This window comes from Phocoena sinus, chromosome 10 (genome assembly GCF_008692025.1).
Source record: "Phocoena sinus isolate mPhoSin1 chromosome 10, mPhoSin1.pri, whole genome shotgun sequence".
NCBI lineage: Eukaryota > Metazoa > Chordata > Mammalia > Artiodactyla > Phocoenidae > Phocoena > Phocoena sinus.
In genome coordinates, this window is record NC_045772.1 from 53,866,718 (window position 1) to 53,881,316 (window position 14,599).

Sequence of the window (14,599 nt, forward strand, 5' to 3'; positions counted from 1 at the left end):
CTTGGGGGTTGTATTCACAAGAAGCTTCCTGATGGTCTATGTGGCTTACTGAGTCAAGGACCACCCTTGGTGTGGGATGGTCCATAGTGATGCCAGGTGATACAGCCTGGGACAGCCTTGCCCTCCCCTCCACAACCGAGGTAACCAGCCACAGAGGGTCGTGAGAGAACTACTTGATGCAGCCAGTTGCTTTATTTTTCCCAGTCAAAAGCAGCCAACTCAACACCTAGGGGATCATAAGGGACTAGGCAAGAAGCAGATGGTGGGCGGTTTTTTCACTTCAAGCAAAAATGAACTGGTGGCATGCAGATGTCCTGCAACACAATGTGTAAACTGTCACCCGTTGTATTTGAGTCATCCACTCCTTCAGGCCCTGAGTGATTCTTCAGTTTAAGAAGGTGCTTTGACTGCATTTTGGAAGATAATTTCATTTTATTTCTGGAGCGCTAAGGCACTGAGGAGGCAAAGCCATTACCACTTATTTCAAACAGTGTCTAAAGGTTTGGCAACTGACACTAGGTGAACTCATTTAGAGTGAAGAAGACCATTTAAGATTTGTTAAGTTCATGATTCCACTCTTGCCAGATTGAAGTAACAGCAGCGATACGACAGATAATAAGTGCTAGGTACATGTTAAATACTCTAAAAGACAATATTTAGTTCTCTCAGCAATTTGGTGAGCAGTAGGCGTTGTTCATATCAGGTAAATGTACTGAAGCACATTGAGGTGAAGAGATTTGCCCAAGGTCCCATAGCTACTAAGGAACAGGGCTGCCATCCCTCTCATGAATGAAAGAGCACCAAGTTCTCAGTCAATGCCCTGTACACTGGGATGTCCCATCCATGCTAAGACTCACGCAGTGTTTTCGTTTTTTACATTTGAATGTCTCCAAAATGAACAGTTTCTAACTAACATTTTTTCTTTACTGTTTGCATGTAAAGGAATGACATACCTTATGATCAAGGGCATCCTTAATCTCACATAAAATGGTTTATGGGGTGTAGTTGAGGGGATGGTTGCATCTAGAAGCTATTTTAAATGCACTGCAGTCGTGAAGCATGTAAGCTTTGGGTGGTCCAATTTATTCATTTATGATATAGGCAATGCCCCTTCCTCAAACTGAGGGCTGCCATTCCCTTCCAAAGGTCCCAGGGTTCTCTGAGAACATGTTAAATTTTGCATTTTCATTTTGATGTTAATCAGAATAACATTAGCATTTTCTGGATCTTCTGGAATTCTGTCTTATAAATGATAACTGCCATGAATTCGGACCCCCATTTTGTCTTGCTTACCATTTCTCTGTCAGCCAAGGGTATGTAGACTTTTTCAAGAGTGACAGGAGTCCAAGGAATACAGGGCCATCTTTTTGAGGATTCTCCTAGGAAAAGGCTGCAAAGGTTCAATGTGTCTGTGAAGCAGCTCTGTATAAAAAGCGGTCCACAGATCATCCTTAAAACAAAGCCAGTACTACCAGCCAGGATGGTTTTCTTTTATTTCACTTTTCCTCGTTTTCAGTTTTTCAGAATTTACCTTCATGTAAGTTAAAGCTTTCCATATACATTCACAGGTGAATTCCTCTGGCCAAGTCTGAATTTTCTTGCGGATAGGAGCTAGGTGTTAAACAAGACTTACATTTCTAGATTGAAAACCAATTACACATCTCACACTTCGCCCCTTTACTAGTGGTAAGATAATGAAACTGTGTAACTGCTTCCAACCCAAGGAAATGCAAAAAACCGTTCATTTCTTTTTACGAGCGTGGATATCAGTGGCCAGCAGAGAACCTTTCTGAACCTGCTTATTGCTAACAAGTGGTTCATCTGTCCACACCTGCCGGGGAGCTGTTTCTTTGATCGTAGCCTTCCTCTGAGTTCAGAATAGATTTCATCTTCCTCCATCGACTACATTAAGTTCACCACAACTCTCACTTTCTTTGACAAATGTCTGAAAAATGGAACAGAAAGAAACCATAATTTACCACCATTCTCTACCATGAAAGTTGACGTGTTGTTTGGCCCTTTTTTTTCATGTACCCCCACCCCGCCCATCTTTTTAGTATATATTTACATATTCCCTTAGCTATACCCATAACCTGCAGAAGGGACTAGCAGAAAGAAAATATTGCTATCAGATGATCACAAATACATGCAAAGACGTGGAGACCACGTGGTGGCTCAAAATAGTCTTTACTTTTCCTATCAAGCCACTCGCTGTCAACGCAGAGGGCACTAAAGAGGCCCTTCTCTCTCTGGATTTTCTCCTTTTCTCTTCCCCTTGGATTTTTTTCAACCTTCTTTCTGACACCCCTTGCCCTAAATCAGCGGTTCTCAAAGTGTGGTCCCCAAACCAGCAGCAGTAGCAACTGTTAAAAAAGTAAATTTTTGTTAGAAAAGCAAATTCTAGGGCTCCACCCCTGACCTACTAGATCAGAAACCCAGGGATGGGACCCAGCGCTCTGTGTTAGAGCAACCCTCCAGGTGATTTTGCTGTATGGAAGAACCACTGCTTTAAAGTCTGAGGAGCCAGGAAGGAGCCAGTCTGTCCTCAGGGTATAAGAATCATAGCTGTTCCTGGCCTGAGCCTAAAGCATCAAACTTCGAACACTGTCAAGCATCTATCAGCCTCCACTGCAGCCACATACCACACGCAGGGGAGCTTCTGTGGCGATGTTTCCGCCCCAGTGCCATCCCACACAGGTGGAGGGGCCCCGCCTGCACCACTGTCAGCTGTCGGCAGATTCCTTCTTGCTATCCTCATATTATAGAACGTAGGTCCATTTCTTCGAAAAGTGGGAGCTGGGGTAAGGATTTCTTGCATGATCTAGCTCTTCATCTCAGACGCCCGCTGACTGCTGGGAGGTTCTGAAGCCCCCATCCCACTGTACACCAGGCTATAGCTCCCTTATCAGAAATGGGTCACATGTGCTCCTCTGTGGACTTTTGGTCCCTTGTTGGGCCCCTGGGAGAGTGTAGTTCTGGCTCTGGTTCCCTATCCCAACTAAGTATGCTCTTAACAACCCCCCTTTGCTCCTAGCCCACTGAGGGGCTGGGCTGGAGAGTCTCATGGACTTGGTGGAAATGGAGTCTCTGCACTTAACAAACATTGGCATGAGATGATTGTGGTCAAGATAGTGACCTTATCTATCCCTGGCTGCTAAGATAGGAAACAGTGGCTCAGTGACAGGAAGGAACTTTCTAGTGGAGAACCCCAAGGCTTTATCTGTGGGCCATTCTAGCCTGCACCAAAATTTTCAACACCTAACCATCTAATTTGCTGATGATGTGAAACCAAGAAAGATGAACTAGCAAGATTCAAAAATACCTTTAGTGCCTGGGAAGGTGAACTAAACCTAACCGGGAGAAGTTTAACCACAGTCAAGGTAAAGTGTAACATCTGTTGAGGGTGGGGCGGGGTTATCTAGCAGAATAGCAGGATCGAGGATTGAAGCTTATCAATGGTTTTAGTTTATCAATGGTAAAAAAAAAACAAAAAAACAACCACTTAAAAATGTATTTAAGTGGACAGTAAATTCAGTCTGTTCAGTAGTGTGATGTAGACACTAGAACCTAATGTAATCATAGGCTTCAGCGTTTGCAGCGTAAAGCAAATAATAACTAACAGTTTTGGTTGGCTTACTTTGTCCTAAGCACTGTTTCTAGTTTCTAGGGCTTTACCTGAATAACCTAACTCATCCTCACACCAACCCTGTGGGGGGAAGTACTATTATTAGTCTCATTTTACACATGAAGTTCCTCTCTAGGTGACACAGTTCAGCCGGGGCATGAATGAGCAGTAGCCCTCCAAAGAGAAACCTGAGTGGTTGAAGGGGTTTGGAACCATGTTTGGAGGAATGAGAAAAACTCAAACAAATCAACACACATTGTAAATCAACTCTACTTCAGTAAAATTGAAGAAAAAGAAAAATCAAGCAAAACTCAAACAATCTAGAGTGTTTTCAGCCATGTGAAAAGAGATCCTGAGGTAGTTGTCAGATATGGGGGAGAGTGGTAAGGCTTGCTCTCCACGAGTCTGGGACGGAGGTGACAGCCACAGGAGGACAGGGTGGCGGTTAAGAGCAGGCTGCCTGGGTTGAATCTTGGCTCTCCCACTTCTAGTTGTACCTGATCTTGGCCAAGCTCATGTTTTCTTTGCCTCAGTTTTGTCATCTGTAGATGAAGATGGTGAGAGTATCCACTTCCCAGGTGAGGATTAGATGAGCAGGTGAGTGGAAGGCTCTTAGCACAGGGCCGGGGCCGCAGTAACCGCTCATTGTAACAGTGAACTGCTGTTATTGTTATCGTACTCAGTACGAGCTCAGCGAGAGCTGTCCGGAGAGGCAGTGAGCTGACACAGAAATCAGTAGGTTCTCTCTTAGAAAAGTATTTGTGTATCACTGTATAACTACCTGGCAAGGATGTGGGACTAAATAATTTGATTCTTCAGGGTCCCCATTAAGCACTAGGTTTCTGTGACTTTAGGAGTATCTAAAAAATACTGTGACTGTTTCCATTTTTCCTTCTTTTTATAAGAGTTTAATCTCATGCTTTGTATAAGGAAAGGTACAAATATTTCCTGCTGTATGATGGGCTATCTGGTAGGCTGAGTGCGGAAACAACAGGCCCTCAAATTCACTGGCCTAGAAAAGCAGTGGCTTTGTCTCTTTCAGGCATGCAGGCACCTAGGATGAAGGAGGTCTGTCATCTTTACACTTGGCTTCCAAGGTCACTGGGGGCATCTCCCCAGCCAGAGCATGGAGGGACCCCTCAGGAAAGGTTTTAATGGCCCCGGCCTAGAAGAGGCACACATCACATCTGCATGCTTCCCGCTGGCTAGAATTCAGGTTCATGGCCATCCTGAGAAACAAGACCCCTGGGAAATGTAGTAGTCTATAAATTACGTCTTCAGGCCCAAGGGAATTTTTTTTGATCAACATTTTGGAAGTTTCAGCCACCACTGGGCATTGAGAAGGGAATTCACATTAGGTTTAATAAGTGATGGTGTCTTTATTCATCGTTGTTACATTTTTTCCCATGGACCTGATGAAGCGTGGATGTCATCTTTAAAGCCCCCAAAACCAATGATCTCTTTTGTTACTTTAATTCTGTCATTGTCAGTTTTAAAAGAGCTGCAGTAAGTTCAGCTTAAATTGTCAGGCAGTGAAGAAATAGCTGTCTCACTAAGATCCGCTTTCATCTTGCAGAAAAACACATTTGAATCATAAAAAAGCCTACAAGTAAACAGCATACCAAATATTTGTCTTTAGAAAGTTCATCATAGAAAGCAGTACTCATTTCATGCTAAAGAAGAAAGGTTGTATTAAGCAGGTAGGATATGACTGTAGTGCTGTCTTAACACCTTCTGTTCCTTTGAGGTTATTTTTAAATTCTTAGTTATGTTGTTGAGGTTTTTAAGTGACATACCAGTTCAGTTTAAGAGTGTAGCCTCTTTTCTGCTGTCAAACTGCAGTTCTTCAGTGTTTTATTTGGACACATCTCCTCTTCTTGATGTTATCCTTAATAGAGTCGAAATAATGACTATAGATGGATCATTTATAAATACGTCTCAATCCATCTTAAGTTTATTTATGTTAAACTTGTCCAATTCATTGTGTGTGTATTATACAGTCAGAGACCCAAAGTAATGCAGTGTGAAGGGTAAGTGCAGGTGTTGGGATAAGCCCTCAGCTTTAATGAGTGGAGGCTGCCTTGGGTTAAAGGGGGAAACTCTAGCACACATGGGATTATGTTCTTTGACTTCAAGAATGACAATGACATGAGGGTACTTCAAGGTCAAAATCCGTTGCTACAGAGCTATGCAGGTATAGACCCACTTGCTTTATTATTCCACACAACTGTCGTGGTTGTGAATAGTGCTTGAAAACTTAGTTGGCGATAGTGCTTGAAAACTTAGTTGGCGATGGGGTCATTTGTAGTATGGGTGTTTGTAGTGGGACACTACTCGTTTTTGTTAACTGTGAGCCTCATTGAACTGTTATCAGTAGGAAATGTATATGTACGTCTTTCATGTGTCATGACAGGGTGTTTCTATTCACTGAGCAGTCCCTTTTGGGGTGCAGTGTATGGTTATCTGGTAGTTAGTTGGCTCTGGGGAGTTCACTGGACAAGATGGGCATTTAACCTTCAACTTTGCCCTCGCTTGCGTGAGCAAGTCCGCAGACTCCCCAGGACCAAAGGTGGTTTGGCTGTTTAGTGGCGGGAAGGGAGGAAGGGAGGTGTCATCCCCTGGAAGAGAGCTGGTATTGTGGTGATACCGCATGGTGAAGTGGGATGAGCCTGGGATACTGGGGTTTACAAGAGCCAGACCTCACCCTTTCAGACAACATCTCAGCTTTCCTGCTGTGGAAGGGGCTGGTTCCCACTCTTCAGGACCCCATGCAGGTCAGAGATACCGTGTGTAAGGCACAGGGACCGAGTACGGCAGGTGGGCATTCCTTCATTCACCAGATCTGTGTTGAGTCCCCACCTCTTCGTGGTGCCTGCACTGTCGTAGGCATAAACAAAACCCCCTGCCCTCATGGGGCTTACAGACTCGTCGGCAAAACAGGTAGTAAGCAAGGCAAATAGTGAAATGTTGAGTACGCTAGATGGTGATGATTGCTAGAGAGAAAAATAGGACAAGAGAAGGGCTCAGTAGTTACAGGCGGGGTTGTAGTTTCAGATGGGAAACCAGTGAAAGCATCACTAAGGAAAAGGCTTTTGAGTAAAGGTCTGAAGGAGGTAAGGCACGAGCTGAGCAGATATTGGGGGAATGCGTGCTGGCAGACAAAATAGCAAAGGCCTTTGAGCCAGGAATGTGCCTTTTAGTAGATGAGGGTGGGAGAGAAATGTACAGAGTAAGAGACGAGTAGGGGTGAAGCAGGGAGGTGCCGGCAGGGCCCAGGCACTGTCAACGAACCCGGTTTCTAGTTTGACTCTTCAAATAACTGAGCCATTTCCCTGGCTCTAGTGTTTTTTTTTTTTTTTTTGCGGTACGCGGGCCTCCCACTGTTGTGGCCTCTCCTGTTGCGGAGCACAGGCTCCGGACACGCAGGCTCAGCGGCCATGGCTCACGGGACCAGCCGCTCCGCGGCATGTGGGATCTTCCCGGACCGGGGCACGAACCCGTGTCCCCTGCATCGGCAGGTGGACTCTCAACCACTGCGCCACCAGGGAAACCCTCCCTGGCTCTAGTTTTAAAACCTTCATTCCATCTTGCACACGAAACCCTAAGTAATTCTGTAAATTCATAAACAGTTGAATCTATGCAAGGCCTTAAAGACTGTCTTCTAGAGTGGTATATACACTTTTGTAAAAAAGCAATGGAACCGTTGTGTGTCTGTTTTCTAGTAGAATCTCATGCACATTCTCAGTTTATAAAAACAGCTAAAGGTGGGAGCCATTCCAACCGACGTCTGGGACCAGGTTGAGCGCTTACACTGGCTCCTCTTTCCCAAGGTGGTGCCCGGGGCTGCTCTGTGGGACACGAAAGCCACCTAAACTTGGTCTGAAGGTTGGTGACCTGGACCAGAAATGCCAAACTTGCTTGCACATCAGAATCACCTGGGGAATTTTTCTTCTTTTTTATTTGCTCTTTTTTCAACATTTTATTGTGAAAATTTAAAAACACAGAAAAGTTGAGAGACTCACGGTGCACTCCTGTATCCCTACTACTTAAATTCTTCAATTGCCGTAATCACATTTTAATCATATATATGTGTATCTCCCTGTCTCTCTGTCGATCCAGTGCCGAGAGTACATGGACCCAATCCGTGTACCCACATGGGAGATTTATTTATTTGTTTGTTTTTTAATAAAAATGGTCAGTCCTCTATTTCCAGGCTTACTGGACCAGAATCACTGAAGGTGGGGCTGGGAGTCTTTATTTTAAAAGCACTCCAGGGCTTCCCTGGTGGCGCAGTGGTTGAGAGTCCGCCTGCAGATGCAGGGGACGCGGGTTCGTGCCCCGGTCCGGGAGGATCCCACATGCCGCGGAGCGGCTGGGCCCGTGAGCCATGGCCGCTGAGCCTGTGCGTCTGGAGCCTGTGTTCCACAGTGGGAGAGGCCACAACAGTGAGAGGCCCGCGTACCACAAAAAAAAAAAAAAAAAAAAAAAAAAGCCCTCCAGGTGATTGGTGTGACCACTCTGGGAACCACTGGTCTAGTCAAAATCTTCTCTTTTGCTGGTAAGGAAAATGAGGCCCAGACAAGTTGCCCTTCTCAAGTTCCCACAGGTAGCTGGCAGCAGGGATAGAATTAGAACCCAGGTTTTGTGGGACCCCACCTCTTCCCTTCCAAGATTCTTTTTAGTTTCTACTCAGCAACATCAGCCCTTTCTAAAATCAAATAATACTCCTGCCCTACTATTCCTCTCCATTAGCAGTTTGCTGAGCCACTAGCTATCTTAGGGAGTTGTGAAGATTACTTCGTTTTCTTGTTGGTTGAAATTTTCAAGCATTATTGAGATGAAAGAGCACAAGTGTCCCGTGTCGCGCTGGGTTGCTTCAGTGAGGCAGTAGGAGAGAGAGCGCTGGGCTGGGAGCCCAGAGGCAGGAAGAGAAGCTCCAGCCCTTTCCCAGAGTGTGGAATGGTTGAAAATTCACATGACTCTCGGATCCTCAGCTCCCTGCTTTGAAAACAAGCCGTTAAAAAGATCTTGTTAACTGATCTCAGAGGAACCTCCAGCTCTGAAATCTGTGACCGTTAAATTAACATCCAGCCAGAGCCTGACCTGGCCAGTCAGCTCCCTGTACCCCTGAGGCCCTGATCCATTTTCCTCCTGTCTTGTTGGCTTAGATGGCAGAAGACAGATGAGACGACTCAAAGAAGCTTTTCACTTGCCACCTCTGCCAGCCCTGACGGGAACCCTGAGAACAGTCCTGCAGGGGTCCCCCCAGATCCCGGGCTCCTGGTAGCTCTGAGACTGTCCAGTGCTGACCTCCACGTCCTTCAGGCCCTCAGAGGCCCTGATTCCTGGGTCTAGCGCCATGTCTGCCACCCGGATATTAGCACTGAGCATTTCTCAAAGCTTAACTTGCCTCTTATTCTGAACTAGCAGCTCACAGCCTAGCGGCAGCCTGTGAACCTAAACAGTGGGCACCACCTTTCCCTTAGTGTTGCATCGTGCCCTCCAAACCAGAAGCTGACTCTCCTGTGTCCCTTTGTTTTATTTTTGATTTTTATTTATTTTTTTCTTTGCAGTACACAGGCCTCTCACTGTTGTGGCCTCTCCCGTTGCGGAGCACGGGCTTCAGACGCGCAGGCTCAGCGGCCATGGCTCACGGGCCCAGCCGCTCCGCGGCAGGTGGGATCTTCCCAGACCGGGGCACGAACCCGTGTCCCCTGCATTGGTAGGCAGACTCTCAACCACTGCGCCACCAGGGAAGCCCTGTCCCTTTGTTTTAAATACTGCCCACCCAGGGGGCCACCAACTCCTGCTATTACCACTACCACTATCAATACCATTGTTCCTATTACTACCACTGCCACTGCTGTTAACCATTACCACCAGTATTACTACTAGCACTATAACACCACTGCCACTACCACTAGCACTACTGCCACTACTACTAGTAGTACGACCACCATTAACACTACCGTTACTACCACTAGCACTAGTACTGCTGCTACCACTACTACTGGTAGTATTGCACCTCCCTCTACTACCACCACCACTTCTTTCTTTCTTTTTTTTTTTTTTTTAATTTTACCATTTTTTTTTTTTTTTGGCTGCGTTGGGTCTTCATTGCTGTGCGTGGGCTTTCTCTAGTTGCAGCAAGCGGGGGCTACTCTTCGTTGTGGTGTGCGGGCTTCTCATTGCAGTCGCTTCTCTTGTTGCGGAGCACGGACTCTAGCCGCACGGGCTTCGGTAGTTGTGGCACACGGGCTCAGTAGCTGTGGCTCACGGCTCTAGAGCGCAGGCTCAGTAGTTGTGGCCTACAGGCTTAGTTGCTCTGTGGCATGTGGGATCTTCCCGGACCAGGGCTCGAACCCGTGTCCCCTGCATTGGCAGGTGGATTCTTAACCACTGCGCCACCACGGAAGCCCACCACCACCGCTTCTGACACTGCCTGCCACTCTGCTAGCAGAGCTGGTCAAGCTGACTGGGTTTCATGTTTCCACCCTTTACTCTCCCCACCCATCCAGGTTCCCTTTGACTCATCCCTCTGGTCCCCTGCCCCCAAGGGAAACACTTTTCCAGAATCCCTCTTTAGGTGTTCATGGCATCACAGATCTCAAGGAGCAGCCAGCGCCCCTTCCTCCCGAGGGAGCGGGACGTTTTCTCCTCGGGTCACAGCTTGGTATGGTTTGGGTTCAGGCTCTGATTCAGGCCAGCTTCGTGCCTCAGATGGGTGGCACTGCTCTTTGACTCTGTCATCGTTTGTGTGAATAACCCCAGGTTGATGTGGGTTATGAAAAAAAATGATAATATGAAATGGAACATTAGATGTAAATCTAAAATAAGATTTTCGGAGAGTGGCTAAGCAGACCCATACCTCAAGGGTACGTGTGGGTCTCTGGCTGGAGGAAGATTCAGGACACAGAATGGCCTGGTGATTAAGCATGCACGCTTGGAACTCACGTGGGCTGGAGTTGGGATTCCAGTTGCACAACTTACAGCCTGACTGAGGGCAAAGTATGGGATTCCTCTAAGATGAAGTTTGCTCATCTATGTGATTAAAATAATAATAACCCCCTTCGTGGAACTGTTATATTAAATGAGAGAGCGCACATAAGACATTCATCTTATGTGCCAGTACATAGTAAGCACTCAGTTCATGTTAGCTATTGCGTGTGTTAAAACAGAAGAGTCAGAAATGCTAGATATTGGTTATAAGGGCAGAGTTTGGAGCCAGGCAGCCTGAGTTTGAATTCCAGCTCCATCACTTCCTGTGTGATCTTGAACAAGTTATTTAACCATTCTGGGTGTGTTACCTCATCTGTAAAATAGGAATTATAACAATCCCTATCTCACAGAGTCCTGTGAGGATTCAATGAATTAATTAATTCAAAAAGTATTTGCACGTCCACTGTTCTCCAGGCACTATTCAAGGAACTAGATACTTAGTTAATGATGGGACGAAAACGTCTGTCCTCGTGGAGCTTGCATTTGGAGGAGGGGCAGGGTAGGGGTAGGGGGAGACTGGTAATCAATAAAATAAAGAAGTAAAACGTATAATGACTGCAAAAGCATTAAACATTACATGCTGATGGATTGCTTTTGAAGTGTTTAGATAAGTGCCTGTCTGCCATATGGAAAGCATTTAATAGATGTTAGTTATTAATATTGATTTTCAATACTTTCTTATTGCTGTTACTACTCATACTATAAATAGTGTTTGCCACTTTAATATATCTCAGTTTATAATTTTAAAGTGGTGCAAGGTAAAATACTTTTTGCATTGCAGTATAGACATGAATATGAAAGGGCTACGTTAACTTTTGATTTAAAAGTGTGAGTTACGGACTTTTTGGAAAGCGTTCCTGAGCTGTTTTAGGACTCCACTGTGGAGTAAAACGCATCTTAGTCAATACTGCTGCCAAGTATTAGCGCTGGACTCCAGAACTCTGTTCTTACCAAATTAGATCTAGGACAATTCAAGCCAGCATACTCTTATAAGACCAGGGTTGGGTGGGGTTGGGGGGTGTCTATCAAGTTTAAATTATGCTCTAGGTAGTTTGGGGGCACACTAGGCAGCCTGTAATATTCTTTCCAGCTCTCAAGTGTTATGATTTTTTTTTTTTTATCCTAGTGTTTTTGGCAAGCAATGGTTGTCTCTAAGTAACACAGAAAAGTCCTTTTTCAGCAAAGCCCTTTAAAAAGCCTCAGGCTCTTAAGCATTTGACAGACAAACACTTTTTTTTTTTCTTGCAAGACTCAGCTGTGAAGTCAAGGTCATGCTTCCCAGGGAGCTCAGTGGCACAGAAGCCCTCATGTGCCCTCAGTCGAGCTGCTAGACCCCGAGCCTGCCTGACCCTCTGCCTCGGGCTGAGCTTGGCGTTCAGCGCTTGGATCCTTAGCTTTTCTCTTCCAGGCAAGCAAGAGGCTTTTGAGGTTGCAGAGGGGGAACTCATTCCCTACCGTGGGCCACGCGGCCTGCCTGCAAAAATTGGATTCATGCAATTAATTTTCACACTGATTTCATCTCTCTACTGGCTCCCCATCCCCCCACCCCCCATTTTGGTTCTTTTCTGTGTCAGAGTTTATGTATTGTTTTTTTCCTCCCCTCTCTGCCTCATTCTTTGTGAATCTGAGCTGGCAGGTCATAATGATAATTGCCACCAGTATTTCAAGGACATATGGTCCCTCTTCCAAATGGGCTGCTCCGGCTCTCAATGTTAGTAGGTCATCTAAAAAAATAGCTAGACTGTATTATGTACTTTTCACGCTCTTCATTTAGGTAAAATCTAACAAAAGCCCAATGAATAAAAGAGATAAGAACATGTATGGTAGAGCAGACTATATATCGTGTTTAATAGAACAGACTCTGGAGACAGCCTAGCTGGGTTCTGGTCCTAGCTCTGCTACTTATCATACTGCTGTGTGATCTTGAACAAAGTTCCCAACCTCTCTGTGCCTTTGCTCCCTTAACAGTGAAATGGAGATAATAGAAGACCTTATCTCTAATAAGGTTGGTAGAACGATAATGAGTGTGTAAAATGCTAAGCATAGTTCCTGGCATCTAGCACACGTTCAATAAATGTTTGTTTTATTACTGTAATGATAATTATTATTGTTAACATGATTTTTATCCCCCGTCAACCGTCCCTTTGGGTTTTCCATTGAGTTGTTACAAACCACCATGCAGTACTGTGCTTTCAACACCATACTTTTCATGCGGTGCTTTTACCTGTAGAAGACATTGAATAAATGTCAAAAAAGGGCTTCCCTGGTGGCGCAGTGGTTGAGAGTCCGCCTGCCGATGCAGGGGACACGGGTTCGTGCCCCGGTCCGGGAAGATCCCACATGCCGCGGAGCGGCTGGGCCCGTGAGCCATGGCCGCTGAGCCTGCGCGTCCGGAGCCTGTGCTCCGCAATGGGAGAGGCCACAACAGTGAGAGGCCCGCGTACCGCAAAAAAAAAAAAAAAAATGGATCCAACAAACCAGCCTTCGTGCTGTGTTGCAGAAGGGATATTTAATTATTTAGCTTATGAGCAGCCTCTCAAGCAGGCTGAGTTTGTTTAGGCCACAAGATTGGCTGTGCTGGTGAGTGGGCAGCAGTACCCTCTTGCCCTCTGCTTCAGGACTGAGTGGCGTCTCGTGGGATGCTGCATCCAGCCTCCCGTACATGTCACGGCCATCATGATTTGCTGCTTGAAAGGCTGCAGTGGGTGTTCCACGTGGGAACACCCACATACATGCATTTTAGCTTTTCCTGAGCTTGGGATCTGCAGACAGCCTCCTTATCCCCAAATAGTGCCGGTCTGGAGGCCAGAGCCTTTGGGAGGTGACAGTGCCACGCCAGGAAGAGCTAAACACTGCCCTCCTGCAGAGCCTCTGTGGTTTCTTACGCCAAGGCGTTGATTACGCTTTTAACTACGTTGCCAACGGGCAGCCTTCCGGTGGACCCGACATTTCTATAAGAACTCTCAGACTTACGGCACTAGAGAGGTCCAGTAGTGCTTGGGAGAGAGATGGCGCTCATGGGTTTCCTAGCATAGTTGTGCAGTGCGTGTAGTGTGCTTACCTGAAATGTACGAGGAGCTGCGCAAAATGAGTATGTCCCAGGTGAGGCTTCAGAGAAATCGAGCAGCAGGGTTACAAAGCCAGACAAAGCCCAGCTATCTTTTCTTTCGTCATTTGGTTTTTCATAGGAGTTTACACTTTGCTGTGTTTAGCCGCAGGGATATACTGATTTCTTCCACTAGTGTTCTTGGTCCCATCTCCTCCTGAAGCCGCCTCTACCCATCCTTTCTACCGTCCCTGTCTTCATTGGCCCCCTTCCTTCTGGCTTCTTCCCCTCTGCCTGAAAACCTGCTCACAGCTGCCTCGTCTTACACAAGCTTCCCCTCACTGCTCTGTCCCCCTCCAGTCAGTTCCCTTCATGTCCAAGATCCTCCCACGAGATGGGCGTCCCCTGGCTCCACCTGTCCTCTCAGGACAGCCTCGACTCTGTCCCCGCCATGTCCCTGGAATACAGTTTCCTTCCCCACCTTACCGACCCTGCTGTATGGGAGAGCAAGCTAGCTATTCCCTAGACCCTCTCCCTCTTGTTCCGGGCACAGGGCATTGACTGCCCTCCCCCGCTGCTGTATGGGAGCGTAGGTGTGGCTATGTGACTAAGTTTCAGCCAAGGAGGTGTGAGCAGAGGTGAGGCCTGACCCATAAAAACCTCACACACTGTAATGGCTTAATCGTGTCCCCCACCAAAGGTATGTCCAAACCCTAACCCTCATATCTGTGAATGTGGCCTTAGTTGGAAATGGGGTCTTTGCAGATGTAATGAAGGTGCAAGTTAAGATGAAGTCTTACTGGATTAGGGTGGGCCTTTAATCCAAGGACTCGTGTTCTTATAAGAAGGCCATGTGAAGACAGAGATGGTGGGAGGGTGACAGGTGAAGATGGAGACCAAGATTGGGGTTAACCTGACAAGCTAAGAAA

At 46.4% G+C, this 14,599-nt stretch overlaps 1 protein-coding gene across 3 annotated transcripts in view; it reads left to right on the forward strand.

Moving 5' to 3' along the window:
* PPM1H (protein phosphatase, Mg2+/Mn2+ dependent 1H) overlaps positions 1 to 14,599 on the forward strand; it is a 271,045-nt gene that overhangs the window by 147,501 nt on the left and 108,945 nt on the right. The gene's annotated exons all lie outside the window — the stretch shown is intronic.